The sequence below is a fragment of the Dasypus novemcinctus genome, chromosome 18 (genome assembly GCF_030445035.2).
Source record: "Dasypus novemcinctus isolate mDasNov1 chromosome 18, mDasNov1.1.hap2, whole genome shotgun sequence".
Classification (NCBI taxonomy): domain Eukaryota; kingdom Metazoa; phylum Chordata; class Mammalia; order Cingulata; family Dasypodidae; genus Dasypus; species Dasypus novemcinctus.
This window is the reverse complement of record NC_080690.1, coordinates 58682619-58703255: the sequence shown is the minus strand read 5'-3', so window position 1 is coordinate 58703255 and position 20637 is coordinate 58682619. Positions and strand designations below refer to the sequence as shown.

Genomic DNA, 20637 nt, shown 5'->3' with positions numbered 1-20637 from the left:
AATTAATAAATTAAAAAAAATATAAATAGGCAACTGATTATATCATCTATATCTCTAAACATTTCAAGTTGACCCCTAAACTTTTTTTTTCCCCTTTTTAAATTTTCTCTTTGGAGAGATGGGAGTCACCTTGTTTGGGGACACATATGATATTTTTTAGTACAGTTATTAAAAACAATCTGGAAGACACATACCAACTTGCAAAAACCTGGGGGATTTGGGGTCCTTTGATTTCTGATTTCTTTTTTTTTTTTTTTAAAGAAGTATGAGTTTGATAATTACAAATCCAAACAAACAAAGCCTGTTAAAGTGAACCTCGCCCAACAACATAACGAAATAGTTGTTCTTAGCCTCGGCTACATACTTGGAAATTCCTGGGAGCTTTAAAACACACACACACACACACACACACACACACCCGCCCCCCCCCCCCGCCCCCCTCCTATGCCCAGGTTCCACTTCCAATGATTCTAATTTAAATATCTGGGGCCCAGGCCTTCAGATTATTTTCAAGCCTCCCACATGATTCTAATATGCAGGCAGCAGGGCAGGATGGGAATCACTATTAAAGAAAGATTTACCAAATTATTCTGCAGAAAATGTTATTAGGTGTCTTTTAGAAAACAAGAGTTCTGTGGTTAAAGCACCAGACTTCTTTCCTCCAGTATTTCTCAGTGCTTGTTATATGCAAATATGCACCATGTCTTTAAGAAAAGAAAGACACAGTACCTGGAGGACACTGGTGTGTGTTTGCATGTGTGTACTCAGCATTCCTTTCAGGCAACCACTCTGTTAAGCAAACCTTGCCGTGTTACCTCCAAAATGTACCCAGAACCTGCCCACCCTCACCCTCTACTATCCTGATCCTGGTCCTGTCCTTATCATTTCCCGCCTGGACCGTAGCAGCAGCTCTCCCTGCTCTCCCACTGGCATCTACAATCCACTGTCTACAAAGGTGGACTATCGGAAGATCCTTGGGGCATACGGAGTTTGAAAAAGGTCCAGCTCCCACCACTACAAACAGCACCCCTAACTGCTGTCCTATGACCGTGGAAGGGACCTGCCTTAAGCTGAAGCCAACATCATGGAGAGCAGTGCTGTGGGCAAAATGAACCTGGGTCCATGATGCAAGATTGAGCTGCTATGTCACCAACCCAGAATGCGCCCAAAGAGCCTTTGGACTTGGAGTCGGGGTACCCACACATTTCCCAACTGTTTAATTTAAACCAGTAAGAATGGGGCTTCCAAAGCATCCAAATAAACACATTCTCTTACAGGGTGTTTTACTACCCTATTTCTTGGTCACAACAGTTTTTTTCACCAAGTTTTTTTTTTTTTTAAAGATTTATTTCTCTCCCCTTTCCCCCGTTGTCTGCTCTCTGTGTCCATTCGCTGTGTGTTCTTCTGTGTCTGCTTGCATTATTCATGGCACTGGGAATCTGTGTCTCTTTTTTGTTGCATCATCTTGCTGCGTCAGCTCTCCGTGTGTGCAGCGCCACTCCTGGGCAGGCTGTGCTTTTTTCTCGTGGGGCAGGCTCCCTTTACGGGACTCCTCGTGGGACTCCTCTATTCAGGGGACACCCCTGCATGGCACAGCAATCCTTGCGTGCATCAGCACTGCGCATGGGCCAGCTCACCACCCGGGTCAGGAGGCCCTGGGTTTGAATCTTGGACCTCCCATGTGGTAGGCAGACTGTTGAGCCAATTCCGCGTCCCTAAAGTTATCTTATTTACTTATTTTTCCTGTGGGTGTTAGTCTCCCCCTTCTAAAATGCCAGCTCCACAGAAGCCGGGATATTTGTTGGTCTTGTTCACTGCTACGTCCCTAGCACCTAAAACAATGGTTGGCATAGAGCAGGAACTCAGCATGTGTTGAAAGAATGAGCTCATTTCATTCTATTAGCAGCTCCAAAAGGTGCATACACCAAACACCCAGTTCCTCCACATGGCTAAAGAAACCCTCGTGGTGTGCTGCCCTTTCCTTTCCCCCACTCATGACCCTGCAGTCATACTGGCCCTTCCCAGCTACTCTCTACCAGGAATGCTCCCCCACTGCCATTCAGTGAAGGCTTACTAATCCTTCAGCTGCCTCTCAAATGTCAGTCCTTATGACATCTCTTGACCTCCCTAAACATGTCAGCCCCTCTAAGATAAGCTCTCAGCCCTCTGGGCTCCTCTGGCAGGGCACTTACTGCGGATGTAATGACACAGTTGTTTCTGTAGTACTAACTTAGACTCTGTTTCCTCCATTGGACCATGAGCTCCAGGAAGGCAGGAACTCCTTTTTATTTCTGGAGCTCTTAGGAAGGCTGGATACACAATATGTGCTTAAGAAATATTACAAATGTCTATTGTGGTCTTGATAATAGCCACTCATTGAATATCCATGTGCTCCCCCTTTCCCAGCTCCCTTGGAATAGGCAGGGCCATGTGAGCAGCAGTGAGCCTTGGCATTTAAGTGCCAGTGAGCCACCATCGAGTCCTCCTCTCCTGCTGTGGTGATCCTGGAGGTTGGGTGTTCCAGTAGGTAAAGCTACAAGACAGGGAAGCCCCTGTCAGCCTGGGTCCCTGAGGTACAAAACAAAGTCCCCTACCTCATCTGTCTTGTGTCATTAGTAAGAAATCTATACTTGCTGTGTCAAATTTCCAGGATTCCAGGGTTAATTCACTATTGCAGCAAAATTTTGCTTGTCACCGGCATTCGTGTAAATGAATGAAGGCAGCCAGAGGCAGAGACAATTGTGATCACTGGACTGGGAGATGAGGAGCAAGGCAACGGCTTCCCAGCTGACAGTACTGAAGCTCTGAAAGGATGAGAGAGGGGGATGACAGAACAACAACTCCCCCAGGGAATCGCCACTTCCAATTTCTGATGAGGCGGGTGAAAAGACTCGGAGCCTCCACTCCATTGACATGGACTGCCTTGAGGGCACTCATCAAACACAGCTCCTTAGGGATCACAGGCAAGTCCCGGCCCTTGCGGATGAGGGAGGAGGCTGCTCAGAAGCCAGTAATACCCTGGAAAACTCTGTTAGCTGCAGGAAGCTCAAACAGCAAGGCTGTGTGACAGGGCCTGGACTAACTCAGGTTGACAACCTTCCCGTGGAATCACCCACTGGGGCTCTGCCCTCCTGGCTCTATCCCAGAAAATAAATCACACTGTCAGGTCTAATTTGGGACTTGGCTGATGGGCTAGGCTGAATGGAGCATCCATGCATTCTGGCCACAGAGGTCAAGGGCAGCTTGCACTCTCAAGGCCAATGAAGACTGGGGGAGAAAGGCAGGGTTTTCAATGGTGGGCTGACAGCTGTGCGTTTCCAAAAGACACTAAAAAACTCTTTTTTTCTATGAAATTTCTGCCCCACACTGCAGCTGTACAAGTGTAGTCCTGCTATATCCAGGCACCAGGCTAGGTACATGGTAAACACTAATGTATTTGGTGAGTAAATATCACAACACTTATGGCATTACAGGGTGGGTGACTTAAGCTGCCAAATTTCTCAAACAGAGTACGGGCTAATGAATGCACCGGCTTTACCATCGCCACTGCCACCACACTACCATCACCTCATTACCTATTATCTGACTACTTCATCATCATCATCTCATTCTCCATTATGTGACTATGTTGTGTCAGATGTCTAGGTACTTGAAATTTGTAATCCTCAAAAAAAAAAAAAAAAGGTTGGGAGGAAATAGAGTTAAGTTGCCCATCTGGGGCTAGCCAATGGTTAAGCTATGACTAGAACCAAAGTCAACGGGACTCTGGAGCCCATGCTCTTGGCCTCAAATATATCAACCCATCTTTTTCTTTTTTTAAAGATTAATTTTTTATTTATTTCTCTCCCCTTCCCTGCCTCCCTCACCCCCCCAGTTGTCTGCTCTCTGTGTTCATTCGCTATGTGTTCTTCTGTGTCTGCTTGTATTCTTGTCAGTGGCACCGGGAATCTGTCTCTTTTTGTTGTGTCATCTTGCTGCGTCAGTTCTCCGTGTGGTGCAGTGCCACTCCTGGGCAGCTGCACCTTTTTTGCACTGGGCAGCTCTCCTTACAGGGTGTACTACTTGCACGTTGGGCTCTCCTATGCAGGGCACATCCCTGTGTGGCATGGCACTCCTTGCATGCATTAGCACTGTGCATGAGCCAGCTCATCACATGGGTCAGGAGGCCCTGGGTTTGAACCCTAGACCTCCCATGTGGTAGGGGGACACTGTATCTGTTGAGCCAAATCCACTTCACTCAACCAGTCTTTGATGTTGCCTCTCCAAGGAGCTTGCCCCGAAACTCCCAAGTCAGGCCAGGGTTAAGTGTCTCCATTGGGCTCCCACAGCCCTCTGGCTTCCCTGCATTAGAACTCTCATCACTCTGGAGTGTTTACCAGCAGAGTCTTCCAAAAACACTGGATATCAAGGAGGGTGTTGCTGTAAGCCTAGTGCCTAGCACAGGACCAGGAACATGGGATCTGCCAGTCAACATCTGCTGGCAGGCTGGATGGAGACCCTTGAGTCCAAACTCTTCATTTTACAGAGGAAAGGAATGGAGATTCAGTGAAAGAGATTCACTGAGGAAAGGAGAGGTAGACAAGGGGAAACTGCTCCTTGGTGAATCTCTGCTACTCCTCCCAAGGCCCAAATCTGCTGGGGGAAGCCCTCTCTGACCCCACACTCTCCCTAGACTTGCCCATCACAGCCCTGCCCCCTGGGCAGCCACTGTCTGAGGGTCTGCCACCCTCACAGGATAAGAGTGCAGGACCAGGGCTATCCCAGTCACCACTCTGCTTTCAGCACCATACACCACAGAGCTGGGCACAAAAGAGGCACATGATAAATGTGTGCTGAATTAATGAAGAGAAATGATAAAGTAGCAGAACTCCAGAGAAGGCAACAAGATAGGAAGCCATATTCTAGGAAAAATGACTAAAAGCACAGGTACATTTTGTCTGGAAAATGGAGGCCAGGAAAATTCTTCCCAGCCATTTGCAAGTCCTTGAAGGGCTACCAAGATGTGTGACTGGTGTTGCTCAACAGGGCTGGACCAGAACTGGTGGGAGGTAGTTACAAATAGGTGGATGTGATTCCCAAGAGAGCTTTTTTAATGATTCGAACTGCTCCAAAGCAAAATATACTGCCCTGTTCCTCCCTTGCTGGAAGAATTTAATCTGAGGCTAGATGGGAAGTCATCAGGGACCCCCAGGACCATCCACAAGGTAAGAAAGTGTAGCAGCCAAGAGCAAAGGCAGTCTGCATGGGTTCCCACGCTGGCTCCTCTGCTTGGCAAGCAGCTTCACCTCTCTGTGCCTCAGTTTCCTCATCATTACTATGGGACTATTCCAGTTGTGAATTCATAAGGTGACTGTAAGGGCTAACTGAGACCATGCACGTTAAGTGCTTACAACAGGGCTGGGCAAAGCCAGCGCCCATTAATGTTAATTACCACTGTTTTCCTTTACCCGAGGAAGGAGACACTGCTGGCCAGCAAGCCCAGCTGACACGCTCAATCCCTCTTTCCTCTTGCTTCCTCCTCAGAGAGGGGTGAAAAGCTAAGAAAAATTTTCCATCTTTTTTGACGATGGGGTAGGCCACATTATACAAGTTTCCCTTCCCTCTTTGTCCTGCCTGGGGCTGGGGCAGCAACCTTGCAACGGTGAGAGTGAAGGCCAAGAGAATCAGAGAGACACAGCCCTGCCATTACTCAGCCACCAAACTTAACACTGGCGGCCAAGGCCCTCCCGGTTTGTTGTTCTATGAGGGAAATCAACTCTCCTTTGTTTAATCTGCTGTGAGCTGAGTTTCCTTTTCTTGCAATTTGAAAGCATTCCTGGTCAATGCCCCTACCATGACACAAATAGCTCAGGGCATATGCCACGGTAATAGTTTGCTTACTTCAGTTTGCAAACATGGTCAAGACCATGATTGAGAACCCCTGATCTAGAGGAAAAGGAGAGGAAGGCTGAACCAGACAGTGTTTACCAAGCCTCCGTCCTGATGTCCCACCCTTCCTTTTCAACTCCATCTACATCCTACCTGTACAATTACTTATTTACTTTATTTTTTGAAATCAACTCACTTTTAAACTTAAATAAATGTATTTAAAAAGGTATATATATCACTACCAAAAATGGAAAAATGTGTATCTTCTGCCACAAAGAGTAACTTAAAAAATAAATACACATTCCTGTAAAGGCTGCTTCCTGGAAGACAGTGTCATGTGGAACTTCCTAGCCTTAGCATCTGGAGCTCCAGGAAGGGAGTATTTCAAGTCAGATAAAATTACACACACACACACACATACACACACCACTTCCTTGGAATCTTCAGCCCTCAAGATCCACTTCAAGATCTCTGCATCATGACCTCAGTTTCAACACAGCTGACGACAGTCCTTGTTTCACTGTTTCTGGTGCTGCCTGTTGTTGAACCAGTAGAAGCCAAAGATGTAATTGCTGTCTTGTTAGCGGTGGTTCTCAGCATTACCGGCATTTCTGCTTGTTTGGGGGTATATGCACAAAGGAGAAATGGACAGGTGTGACTGCAAAAGTCTTCGTAAATTAAACCTCATCCTGTAAACCTTTGTGCCACTGAAGTTAAAATTGGGCTTTGGTGTCAAAGTTCCCAAGAAATAGACAGTTAATGAGGTAATTTCCCATTTCTAGACATTTCCCTATAAATAGGAACAAATTGATGTATGTTACATGGGGGAAAACGTTTTTTTCACATCATAGAAAGCATTGGAAAAAAGCAGACTGTAATTTGTATTTGCTGGTTGTAAAGGGGGTCAAATAAATAATATGACTGAAATTTGCATAAATAATATTCCATAGTTTCAGAAGTCCTGAAGCTCACAAAATTGTAAGAAGGAGCCTCTTGCTCAGAATCCTAGGAAATTGCCATTTTTCATTTATAATCACTGCCTCCTGAATTGTTGAGGAGTCTTTTTTCCACATTTTAATTAGATTTTTGTTTTTTTCATCTCCCAAGTTAATAGTGTACTTAGATATTAAATTTAGTCAGAAATTGAACCCTTTATTTCTTTGGGGAAAAAATTAGAAAATGTATTCAATGCATCTAATATTGCAATGGAGAAAAAAATTTAATGTAAAAAACCTTTATATTGAACAACGAAATGAAGAAAAGATCACATGCAGGAAAAAATCTCTATATGGATTAACCAATTAACATCTTTGGTGAGAAGTACTATATTAAATATAAAGCCATTATGTTGTTAAAAAAAAACAATGAAAAGAACAAATACATTCATCTATTTACCACTCAAAATTATTTCATAAGCATAATTTGGGTTCAATGGATTAGTGAAATTGCTCATTTTTATCTTCTGTTGGGGAAAAAAACTAGAAGACATGGTAATACTCAGCCCACATTTTCTCAGGGCAACAATGGACTACAGCCGAGTAGAGGCTACCCCTCACACACATTCTGTTTGCCACAATTCCTGAAACCAGTTCAGAAGTGATAAAATTTGACTGATATATCTCCCAGCTGGCTGGTGGAAAAATTAGGTAGGGCATCTGTCTTAATTAGACCCTCCTCAGACAGACCTTCCCTGATTACCTGGTCTAAAAGAGCCCCCTGTTACTCTCAGTCTCCTTCCTTGCTCTCTTCAGCTCTGTAGTACTTATCCCCCTCCAACTTATCCTATATTTGTTTGTTTAAATGATGATTGTTTTCTTCCCCAGTAGAATGTCAGTTCCCTTAGGAACTACCTTTTTTTTTTCCCACTCCTGAAAGGCTGCATTTGCTGGGCAGGTCAAGAAAGCATAGCTTTGGGGAGCCCTGGAAGAAGCTCCTGGTGCCCTTCCTGGCCCCACCCCCATGCCTTCCCCAGGGCAGTTTGGAGCAGGCTAGCACTCCATTTGTGGACTCCTGGCCTTGGGAAAGAACGATTTGGGAAAAGCCTCCCTGGCGTGCCCCACCTCTTCCAAACAACTTGAGACTAAGAGAAAGCAGTATAAGAAAAAATTGGGGCAGATGGCCTGGGACAGCAGCTTAGAGACTTACCTGCCTTAAGTCCAACAGAAGAATACCAGGAGAGGGAGAAGGTCTGTCTCCTGAGAAGAAGAGGCATTGAAAGGCCTGGAAACAGTGAACTGCTAAAGACACTAGCAAGCACATGCTGAGGACAAGACACAGGCCCAGAAAAGACAGGGAGGACGCTGCACTTTGCATTTGCCTTGAGTGGACCTTACTAACAGCAGGTCCATCCAGGCACTAAAGAAAATCTCTTATCATATCATCAGATGGTCACAAACTCAAGAAACAAACACCTCAGAGAATAAATTGCAGAGTTAACATTTTAAAATATTAAAATGTACAGTATGCAGGAAAATATTATAAGACAGAGAAATAGGAAATGATGGTTCATCCAAAGGAAGAGGATACAAATCTAAAAAACCATCAACAAAGACGACCAGAATGTGAACATACTGGATAAAAATTCTAAAAAATTGATCTTCGGTATGCTCAAGGATATAATGGAAAATACAGAGAAAGAACTGAAGGATATCAGGAAAACAAGGAATGAAGAATATGAAAATCTCAATAAAGAGAAATTTTAAAAAGGCACCAAACAACTACTGAAGTTGAAGATCACAATAACAGAAATGAAAAGTTCCTAGGAGGGTTTCAAGAGCCGAATGGAACTGGCAGAAGTAAAAACCCAGTGAACTTGAAGACAAGGTAGGTGAAATGAGTCAGGCTGAGGAAACAGCCTAAGAGACCACTGGGTCAAAATCAACTATACCTCCCCCCAGCGTGGGACACGACACCCGGGGATGAGCCTCCCTGGCACCGAGGGATCACTACCACATACCAGCTGAAGAAGCAACTAGAAAATGACCTTGAATTAAAGATTCAATGTGGAACAGCAGAATATACCTGTCTACATATAATAACATGACTTCGGGAAGCGGTTTGACCTAATGTAAAGGGGAAATGGAAAGGAGAAATGAGATTATAAGGCTGTGAGTCTCTAAAAAAGAGTCTGGAGGTTGTCAGAAGGAATACCCCTATGTACAACTGAACAGAGTCCAAGAGACAGATAAGGTAGATACAACCCCAGGTATTGGTTCTTTTGAGGGATAAAGAGACCCACGGGTTCTATGGTCATGGCAGAAGGGGTTCACTGCCATGACAGATGGCCCTTCTTTGGAGCTGGTGTTTCTGCGTGATGGAAATGGACTCAGAGGGGATCTCTTTTCACAAGACTTGCATGCTACTTTATTGGAATTATAGTTGGTGCTGGGTTTAAGATATATGTTGGGGATTTGAATCTCTGGACTGATAATATGACACCCAGGCCCAGAGCCTCAACAGACTTCAGCTCCTACACTTTGACTTATTGGACTTACTCCACTCAGCTAACATGAAGTTGAAGAAGGTCAACCACCACAACATGGAGCCTAGAGTGTCTACAACTAGAAGCGGGAAGAGTGCATCCAGTACCCATGTGGAATCTAAGCCCTCACTTGACATAGGTGTGCAATGGACACAACCAATCCAATGTCCACAGAGAAAATGTGGAATGGGTGTGGGAACGGTAGCCATGGGGGCTGCTGGGTGTGGGGAACGGGAGGAAGAGATGAGATGTGGAGGCGTTTTTGGGACGTAGAGTTGTCCTGGATAGTGCTTCATGGACAATTACAGGACACTGTAGATCCCCCCAGGGCCCACTGGATGGAACGTGAGAGAGTCTGGGCTATGATGTGGACCATTGACTATGGGGTGCAGTGATGCTCAGAGATGAACTTACCAGGTGCAATGGATGTATCACGATGATGGGAGAGAGTGTTGCTGTGGGGGGAGTGGGGGGCGGGGGCGGTGGGGTTGAATGGGACCTCATATATTTTTTTTAATGTAATTTAAAAAAAAAAAAATAATAATAATAAAAAAAATCAACTATACCGATAAAAACATTATGGGGGAAGCAGATTTGGCTCAATGCATACAGTATACGCCTACCACATGGGAGATCCAAGGTTCAAAAACCCAGGGCCTCCTGACCCGTGTGGTGAAGTTGGCCCACACGCAGTACTGATACGTGCAAGGAGTGCCATGCCATTCAGGGGTGTTCCCCACGTAGGGGAGCCCCCTGTGCAAGGTGTGTGCCCCGTAAGGAGAGTGGCCCCACGCGAAAAAGGTGCAGCAAGATGATGCAACAAAAAGAGACACAGATTCCCGGTGCCATTCACAAGAATACAAGCGGACACAGAAGAAAACACAGCAAATGGACACAAGAGAGCAGACAACTGGAGGAAGGGGGGGAGGGGAGAGAAATAAATAAATAATCTTAAAAAAAAAAAAAAACATTATGGGAGTCCCAGAAGGAGAAGAAAGAATGAAAGGGGCAGAAGGAATATTCATAGAAATGAAGCAAACTACCCAAACTTTGCAGAAGATGTGAATATGCACATCCAAGAAATTAATCAAACACCAAACAGGATAAACTGGAAGGCAAAAAAATGCCCCATCACATACTGATCACACTGTTAAATGCAAAGGACAAGGAGAGAGTTCTGAAAGTTGTAAGAGAAAAGCAATAAGTTTTGTGTAAGGGAGTCAATTAGATTAAGTGCCGATTTCTCATCTGAAAGTATGGAGGTAAAAAAGGAGAGGGTTGAAATACTTAAAATGCTGAAAGAAAACTATCACCAATCAAGAATTTTACATCTTGTGAGACTTTCTTTCAAAAATGAGGGAGAGGTTAAGACATTCCCAGATAAACAACAGCTGAGGGAGTTTGTCACCACTAGACCTGTCCCGCAAGTAATGCTAAAGGGAATTCTTCAGACTAAAAATGAAAGGGCAACTAGACAGTGGTTCAAAGTGCCAAAAAGAAATAAAGACCTCAGGTAAGGTCTTATATTCGGGTAAATATAAATGCCAGTACTATTGTATTGTATTTTTTGGCATGTAATTCCACTTTTTAGTTCCTACAGGTGCTAAAAACACAAATACATAAAAAGTAATGATAAATCTACGGTTTTTGATGAAAAATGTACAAAGATATAACTTGTAATAAGCACAGAAAAAGGATGTAGCTCAAGCGATTGGGCTCCTATCTACCATATGGGGGATCCCGGGTTTGGTTCCCTGGGCCTCCTGGTGAAAGTGAGCTGGCCTGCACTGCAGAGAGTTGGTCAGCACCACATAGAGGTATCCTGCGCTGAGAGCTGATGTAACAAGATGACGCAAAAAAAAAAAAGAGACACAGACAGAAAGACAATGAGAGACACAAAAAACCAGGGAACTAAGGTAGCTCAAGCAATTCAGTGCCTCTCTCCCATGTCAGAAGTCCCAGGATTGGTTCCCAGTGCCTTCTTAAGAGAAGACAAGCAGACACAGAAGAACGCACAGTGAATGGACACAGTGCGCAAACAGCAAGTGCAGGTGGTGGGGGGCAGTATAAATAAAATTAAATAAATAAAAAAAGGTGGGGGGACAGTGGGGTGTAGGAACAGTGTGTATGTTATTGAAGTCAAGTTAGTATCAAATATCACTGTTATAGAGTTAGAATGTCAAATTTTAATCCCATGGTAACCACAAGGAAAAAATATGTCCAGATAGAAATGAGAAATGAGAACTCAACATGGCACAATAAAAAAATTAAATAAATATGAAAGTAGGCATTAACAGAAGAACTGAGGGGAAAAAAAGGTATGAGATTTACAAAGACTAAATAGCAAAATGGCAGAAGAAAGCCTTGTATTATCAATAGTGACATTAAATGTAAATAGATCAAATTCTCCAGCCAAAAGGCAGATATTGGCAGAATGTATAAAAAAGCATGACCCAACTAAATGTTGCCTATAAGAGATACCTTAAATTCAAAGATATAAGCAAGTTGAAAGTGAAAGTATGGGAAAAAATATACCATTCAAGTAGTAACCAAAAGAGAGCTGGGGTAGCTGTATTAATATCAGGTAAAATAGTAAAAAAACATTATCAGGGACAAAGATGGTCACTATATAGCTACAAAGGGGTCAATTCAACAAGAAGACATAACAATTATAAATAAATATGTACCTAACAGCAGAGCCCCCAAAAATATGACACAAATACCCACTAATTTGAAGGGAGAAAGTGACATTCTACATTAATAGTAGGAGACTTTAAATATACATTCTTTTTGAGAGTACATGGATCATTCTCTAGGACAGGCCATACATAAGGACACAAAATAAGTCTCAATAAATTAAAAAATATTAAAATCATACAATGTATCTTCCCCAACCACAATGGAATGAAGCTAAAAATCAATAATAGAGGGAGAAATGGAAAATTCACAAATATGTGGAAATTAAACAGCATACACTTAAAACAACCAATGAGTTAAAGAGGAAAGCATAAGCAAAATGAGGAAATTCCCTGAGGTGAATTAAAATGAAAATACAACATACCAAAATTTATGCAGTGCTGAAAGGGGAATTTATAGCTCTAAATGCTTACATTAAAAGAAGAAGTATTTCAAATCAGAGACCTAACCTCAAAACTGGAAGAACTAGAAAAAAAGAGCAAACTAAACTCAAAGTAAGCAGAAGGAAGGAAATAACAAAGATTAGAGCAGAGATAAACGAAAAGGAGAATTAAAAAAGAGAAAATAACAAAATCAAAAGTTGGTTCTTTGAAAAGATCAATAAAATTGACAAACCTTTAGCTAGACTGAGAAGGAAAAAAATAATATACAAATAACTAAAATTAGAAATGAAAATGGGGTCACTGCTGCCAACTCCACTGAAATAAAATGGACAATAGGGGAGTGGATGTGGCTCAAGCAGTTGAACACCTGATCCCACATGAGAGGTCCCAGGTTCAGTTCCCAGTGCCTCCTAGGAAAAACAAAAACAAATAACAACAAGCAGAACCAATGAAGAAACCAACTCAGGGAGCTAATGTGGCTCAGTGGTTGAGTGCTGGCTTCCCAAATATGAGTTCTGGTTCAATCCCCGGCCCTTGGTAGCTTAAAAAAAAACAAAAACAAAAACAAAGACAAAAAAAAACTATAAAAGAACCCAGTAATCCTACTTTCTGGGTATATAACCAGAAAAACTGAAAGTAGGGACCCAAACAGATACTTGCATACCAATGTTCATCGCAGCATTATTCACAGTTGCCAAAAGATTTAAGCAACCCATTTGTCTGTCTACCAATGAAGGAATAAACAAAATGTGATCTATTTCACAGTGGAATATTATCCAGCCATAAAAAGGAATGAAGCTCTGATACATGTGACAATGTGGATGACATCATGTTGACATCATGTTGAGCGAAATAAGTGAGACACAAAAGGACAAATATTGTATGATCTCACTGATATGAAGTAATTAAACTAAGAAAACTCACAGAGTGAAAATCTAGAATACAGGTTACCAAGGGATGGATGGCGGGTAGGGAAGAGGAAGTTAAGGCTTAAAATGTACAGAGTTTCTATTTGAGATGATGGAAAAGTTTTGGTAATGGATGGTGGTTATGGTAGCACAACACTGTGAATATAATTAACAGCACTGAATTATATATGTGAATGTGATTGAAAGGGAAACTTTTAGGAGGTATATATGGTACCAGAATAAAAATTTTTTAAAAAATCCAAGTAACTGCACAACACAAACAGTGAACACTAAGGTAAACCATGGACTACAGCTAATAGTAAAAGTATAAAAATGTCTTTCTTGAATTTTAACAAATGTACCATACTAATGCAAGGTGTTAATAATAGGGTGGAATATGGAACCCTGTATTTTATGTAAGATTATTCTGTAAATCCACAACTTCTCTCTCTCTCGCTCTAAAACAAAAAGGAACTTAAAGCAGGAAAACAAAAGACGAAATAAAGGAGGGAGAGGGGTAAGTCTTCCTTAAAGAAGAATTCCAATTAATAAATGTAGACGGAATGAGGGAAATACAAAAATCATCATTAGCAAAATGAAACAGTAATAATCATGGATGGGGGAGTTCCACTCACCAATGGCTGCTAAAATTAGTGGGGTGATACCTTTTTGAGGAGAAACAAGATATTTGCATAGTCTCACAGTACTTCCCCCAAGATATAGGTCAATGTGAAAGGAAACATAGTAACTTTACAGTGGAGAAACCTGCAGACACCACCTTAACCAAGTTAGCAAGGTCAACATCAGCAGCGAGAAGACAGTGGGATCATGGAGCCCCTGGCACGATGCTCTGCGGAGGGCACGTCACTTCTGTGGTGCGCTTCTAAAAATCCAGTCTGGAGAAAACACCAGACAAACCCAAACTGAGAGACATTCCACAAAATAACAGACCACAACTGTTCAAGTGTCAAGGCTATGAAAGACAAGAAAAAGACTGAGGAATTGTTACAGACTAGAGGAGATTAAAGAGACCTGACAACTAAATGCAGTGTGAGATCTTGAAACAGAAAAAGGACATCAGAGGAAAATGTGGCAAAATATGGATAAAATCTGTAATTTAGTTAATAGTACTGTACAGGTATTAATTTCCTGGTTTTGATCATTATATAAGATGCTAACATTGTATAAGATGCTAACATTAGGGGAAGTTGGATGAAGGGTGTATGTGAACTCTCTGTACTACTTTTTGGAACTTTTCTGTAAGTCTAAAATTACTTAAGAATAAGTTAATATAGAAGTGCGCTAAGACATATGCTTTGATGGAATTCTGGCCGACAAACACTGTGCAATGAACAAACTCCAGGCTTTGCCAGGAATATGATGAGAGCCAATGAACAGCTAAGAGAAAAATTACTTTTCACTCTATTCCCATTGTTCCACTGATCACTCCCTATCATAGTGAGTGTCTAGAATCTCGATGCTAGACTCTCCCACTCCCCTTTCTGTACTGTTAGGGTCTTCTGGTCCCTGCTCCCAATGCCCTGTCCCAAGCTCTCTCTTAGCATCCTGCCAACAAAGGCTGCTGTCCACTTTTCGAAAAGCCTCTCTACAAACTGGAATGCCACATACCCTGAGGCACACTCCACTGCTTGGAATCCATCTCACAGAAACATAAAACCAGAAACCTAAATATAACATATTCAAAACTTGTATATTACTGTATGTACAGATTTTAGGTAATGTGTTACTATCTATACTATATTTTTAACCTAGAGAGAAATGGAGCTAGAGGTACAGCCACACAGTGAGGTGACGGGACTGTTCTCTAATTCAACTGTGGTGGCAGTTACACAACTGTATCCATCTGTCTAAACTCAAAAAACTGTACACCAAAGAATGAATTTTACTCTATGTAATTTTTTTGAAAGGTTAAAGAAATATTTATTGACTACAGTGCCAGGATTATAAGTAAAACTTATTTACAATTTCCACAGAATTGGTCTCCCCTCAGAGAGGTGATTAGATTGTCATCTGTGTAAATTTTTAAAATTTGACTTTGAAAAAGTTTGTAGTTGTTTTTTAAGACATGATACACTGATGTGTGCTTATGACAAAGATCACCAGGACATATGGTTGGGGACAGTGGAGAATATGCTGTAGAAGCATCCACATAGCATGGTTTCTCTCTTTTGTAGAGCAAACTAAAGTAACAGGTGTGTCTGTACATATGTAGGGATGTTCATGCACAGGAAAAGGTCTAGCAGGACGGCCACCCATCTAGCAGGACAGCCACCCAACGACTGACAGTAATTACCTGAGGGAAGATGTAAGACTTTGGGTGAAGGGAGGGACAGTGAAGGAAACCTCAGTTTTCCCCTGGATACTCTTTTGTATATACTTTTTTACTAATGAAGATGCTGGCATGTATTAGTTGTAGCATTGTAAAATTTAAGCCAACAAACAAGCAGCCATGCTGTACTCACTCTCAACGCTTGCTGGACACTAGTGCTCCTTGAGGATCCCAGGAGAGCTGATGTCAAAGACGTTGCATCTATGAGGAGAAAAAGAAAGAGGTGATGTGTTTGGCTAACATGAGCCACCCTGCTGCAATGGTCACCTGACATTTGTTTCTTCATTCCCTTAGCAAGTACTCACTGAACACCTGCTATGTGTCAGGCATCGAGGTTACACCAACGAGCAAGACAGGCAGAGTCGCTGAGCCCCTGGAGTAGACATTCCAGCAGTGGAGGAAGACCGTAGACAGGCACACTGTACAGAGTCAGGGAGTGGAAGGGCCTTGATGAAAAATTAAGCACGGTAAGGAGATAGTGATGGGGCGAGTGGCAGGGGAAGGTCTCTGAGCAGACAGAAGGCTACCTGAGAGGGCCAATAGTGTGGCTATCTGGGAGAGAGCCTTCCAGACGATGGGAATGACCAGGGCAAAGGCCCCGGGGCGGGAGCATCTCAAGAGCCTTTTCAGGAGTAGCCAGGAGGCCAAAGTGGCAGTCGCAGAGTGAGTGAGGGGGAAAGAGGCCACTATAAAGACATTTTCTTCAGGCAGTTGTAAGCAGAGGAGTGGAAAAGAAATTGCACTTGTCTGGACTTGTAACTTTAGATTATTAATTTATGTTATTGAATATTTCATTTGCTTATTTTTGAGTGGATTCTTCATGGATGAATGAATGTCTCCAAGCTGGGGAGCCACTGTCCACACTGTTCACTCTCCCATTCCAGGAACCTAGCACAGGCCAGGCACTCACTAAATCAGGGAGACAAGATCTTAGGGGACAACCTAGAACCATCCTATATGGAATGATCACAAAGTAATGATCCTCACAGCCTATGTGCCAGGCTCTGTCTGAGGCACCTGATGTGTCAACATTTCACTTTCTCAATAATCCCAAGAAACAGGTGCTATTAAGATTCCCACATTACAGATGACGAAACTGAGGCACAAAGTAGGCAGGGAATTCCTGAGCTGCGGTCGTCCAGCTAGTCAAAAGTGTGGCAGGATCTGAGCCCAGGCAACCTGGCTCCAGAACCTGCCCTTGACCACTTGGCTAAGTCACCTCCTGCTATGATGGTCAGAAAGGAGGGCTAACTGCAGGTTGGTCATGCTTTCCTGCCCCACTTGCCCAACACACAGTGTCTAAAGGCTACCCAAATATGCAAGGCCAAGCTCGAATATCAGGCAGCTCCTCCAGGAAGCCTCTGGGAAGAAGACCTGGCAAGCAGCTAGCCAACTTTTCAGAGTCCAGGAACCAAATCATCCTGCCCCTAGGGGTTTCATGCTAGGGACCTTGCAGCCTGGTGAAGAAGGGGGGACCCCTTTCCAGAACATGTTTTTAAATGAGTCAAATACAAGACACAAGATTACAATGGAAACTAGTTATATTCAGATACCTGTAAAACAAAACCAAATCTGAGATATAGTGATATATGTGTTTTTTAATGAATGCTTTATTATAAGACCTAGTGGTAGGTCTAATTACTATAGTAATTTAGAAATAGATGAGTGGAAATGATTTTTTTTTAAGATTTATTTTTATTTATTTCTCAACCCCCCCCCCATTATCCTGTTGTCTGCTCTCTGTGTCTGTTCACTGTGTGTTCTTCTGTGTCTGCTTGTATTCTCATGAGGCGGCTCTGGGAACTGATCCTGGGGCATCCCGGAGTGGGGGAAAGGCATCTACTCTCTTGTGCCACCTCATCTCCCTGTTCTGCTATGTCTTATTTTCTCTCCTCTGTGTCTCCTGTTGTGTCATCTTGCTGCACTAGCTCTCCACGTTGGCTGGCACTCCTGTGTAGGGCAGCTTTCCTGTGCGGGTTGGCATTCCCATGCAGGGCGGCACTCCTGCGCAGGGCCCGCATTCCTGCATGGGCCGGCACTCCGCGTGGGCCAGCTCACTGCATGGGCCAGCTTGCCCTCACCAGGAGGCCTTGGGCATCGAACTCTGGACCTCCTATATGACAGACGGGAGCCCAATTGGTTGAGCCATATCTATTTCCCAAAAATGATATTTCAAGATACCTGCAATGACTATAACATGCAATATCTATGATTTCTACTGGTGACAAAGTCATCAGGTTTGGTTTACTGCTCTAGTTGGTTGAATAGTGACCCCAAAAGATATGTCCACATCCTAATTTCTGGGACCAGCTTTGGAAATAGGGTCTTTGTTGATATAATTAAGTTAAAGATCTCAGGATGAGATCATCCGGATTTAGGGTAGGCCTTAAATCCACTGATGTACCTTTTTAAGAGAAAAGAAGAAAATTTGAGACACAAATAGAGACAGAGAAAAGGAGGCCATGTGTTGAGAGAGACAGAGATTGGCATTACACTGACACATGCCAAGGAATGCCAAGGATTACAACAGCAATCCGAAGTGACAAGAGAGGCATGGAATGGATTTTCCCTCAGAAACTCAAGAAGGAACCAAGTGGGCCAACACTTTGATTTTGGACTTCTGGTCTCCAGAACCAGGAGAGAATAAATTTGTGTTCTTTTAAGGCACTCAGCAGCCACAGGAAACTAATACAATTGCCTTCTTTCATAATGGAAGGAATGCTAAGTTTCAGTTAGAGGGTAGTGAAAATAAAGATGTAATGTTTTTCCCAGCCAACTTCATGATCTCCTGAATTTCATACAAGGACCTTTTAGGGGTCCATGGACCCAAGACTGAGAATCCCTTTGCTAGATCTGACAGGGTAAAGGTGAAATGGATTCCAAGGGAAGGTATCATGTGGGGAGTGTGGGACAGATTCAGAGTACTTACGAATTTAGTATGAGAAGGTGTCCTGAACATCTGCTCTTTTTGCCCACCCTACAACAATTCTCCCTTCTGCATCAGCCCCCTAAACCTCACCTTTCCCACTCAGCCCATGCAATTCCTATGGGAATGACCCCATCCATGGGTTGGGGGCTGGTCATTTCATCTGGGCCAGGCCAATAAAGCCATTACATCCTCTGTCTCTGCTCCCTTGACCTTACAGATGGCTCACCGAAGCCAGGCTGATTAGACCCAATAAATACCAGTCTCAGGACATTTGTTGGGACTATGGTGAAATAGGTGGTTTATTTCCCCTGGGGTTGCTAAGCTGATTGGATATACTTGTGGAGCTGTCAGGGATTGCCACAGAGCCTGTCTGAGGAAAAACAGTCAACACAAAGGAATGCAGAACTGGGAGGCAGAAGAAAGTGTCCTAGCAACATTATTTGAGCCCTTGATCTAGCCATACCTGAAGCTATCACAAAAAAATCTTCCAGGTTGTGAGTTCATACATTTCCTTATTTACTTAAGCCAGGGAGACAGAATTTCTATTTGGTTATACAACCAAATGACTCTCAACTAACACAGTAAGTAGGGCAGAGTTGTTTGCAGTTCTTGATGATTCCCATAGCTCACTCCTAAGTCATTTAGTAAAGTATCAAATAAAATTAGAAACAATTATTATACAGAATCAGCAAATACATAAACACATCTACTTTTTAAAAACTCAGACTCTTGGGCAAAATGCAGTTGTTATCTCTAAGCTGGCTACCCAGGAAGCCTTAGCAATTCTGGTTTCCAAGATACCTGGCAGGGCAGGAGAGAAGCAGAAGTACCCAGAACATTTTCCTTGATCATCACACTTCCCATTAAAAAGATTCCTAAGATGATCAGGAAACCCCTGCAATGAAACGCCTATAAAACTTTAATAGCTGCCTTTTCAATCACAAGAGAAATTTTTTTTCTGCCACTCTATTTGTTCCCCTTTTGCTTCTCAGGAAAGATGCCTTTGGTTCTTTAAAGGCAGGTCAGCAATGACATGCTGGGAACTCACTTCCTGACAGTCAGAGGCAGCCACGCATGTCCATCAGTCTGGGGTTCCTCATGGATGGGAGGGACCACAGCAGAAAGGAAGAGGGTGAGGGAGTGTGGAACGGCAGCAAAGGTGGGCTACGGGGCCAAGAGTTCAGTCAGGACCCTGGAGATCCCCAAATCCCACCTCACACCACCTGAGAAGAGAGAACGCCCTTGGAATTACCTTAGCAGTGGAACACACTCACCAAAGAAATGGCCCTAGCCCACCTACAGTGTGTGCTCCCCTCACAGGGCCAAATGCCTTGCTTCCCATGGGTTTATACCAAGAAACAGAATCCCAGGTGAGAAAACCTGGGGGGGTCCTGGCCTGACTGCTAGCATGAATGTTCCCTCCACAGGAGGGATCCAGGCCACAAGGATTGGTCCTGGGAGGGACACTTGATCCAAGCGGGGCCAGTCAGTCCTGGGAATTCTGTTAGAATTACTGGGGGAAAGAGATGGGATCGGGATGTAAGGCAGGGACTGCTGAGGAATTCTTTGCCATTCCAGAGGGAAGCTGGCCTGAGAATGAAGCCAAGGCTGAGAGAGGCAGAGCCCAGACATGGAGAGGGGAGGGTCCCAGACAAGAATACTTGAGCAGGTGGCAGGAACTCTGGGATTTCCAGGTAACCTGAGTCTTTAACTTCCCTTTGCAATTTAAGCCAGTTTGAGTTGGAGAGATTTTGTCACAACAGAAATAACAAATAGAACAGAAGGGACTTCAGAAATCAATAGAGCACTCCTTCACTCCTGGGCAAAGATGACCCTTCTAAGAAGCTGATAAAACAAAACTGTCACTACTCTTCAGGGTAAAAATAAAGTAAAAATATTGCACAGCTCAAGGATGTCAATGAAGCCCCCGTCCAAAGGACTTGGGTGAAGAACCCTTGGAGCCAGTCTGATCTGTCCATTTGCTGGATGAGGAAACTGAGTTCAGAATGCTTAGATGACTT

The 20637-nt window shown here is 43.3% G+C and overlaps 1 protein-coding gene across 9 annotated transcripts in view; it reads right to left on the bottom strand.

Moving 5' to 3' along the window:
• The window catches only part of SIPA1L3 (signal induced proliferation associated 1 like 3), a 255782-nt gene that overhangs the window by 154804 nt on the left and 80341 nt on the right, over positions 1-20637 (bottom strand). For 7 of the 9 annotated variants that reach the window (XM_058280161.2, XM_058280160.2, XM_058280158.2 and 4 more), the window contains one exon: positions 15821-15888. The gene's annotated coding sequence lies outside the window, so the exon portion shown is untranslated. Of the gene's footprint in view, positions 1-6295; positions 6480-15820; positions 15889-20637 lie in introns of all 9 variants that reach the window. The other 2 variants (XM_071209240.1, XM_071209242.1) reach the window with 1 other exon arrangement.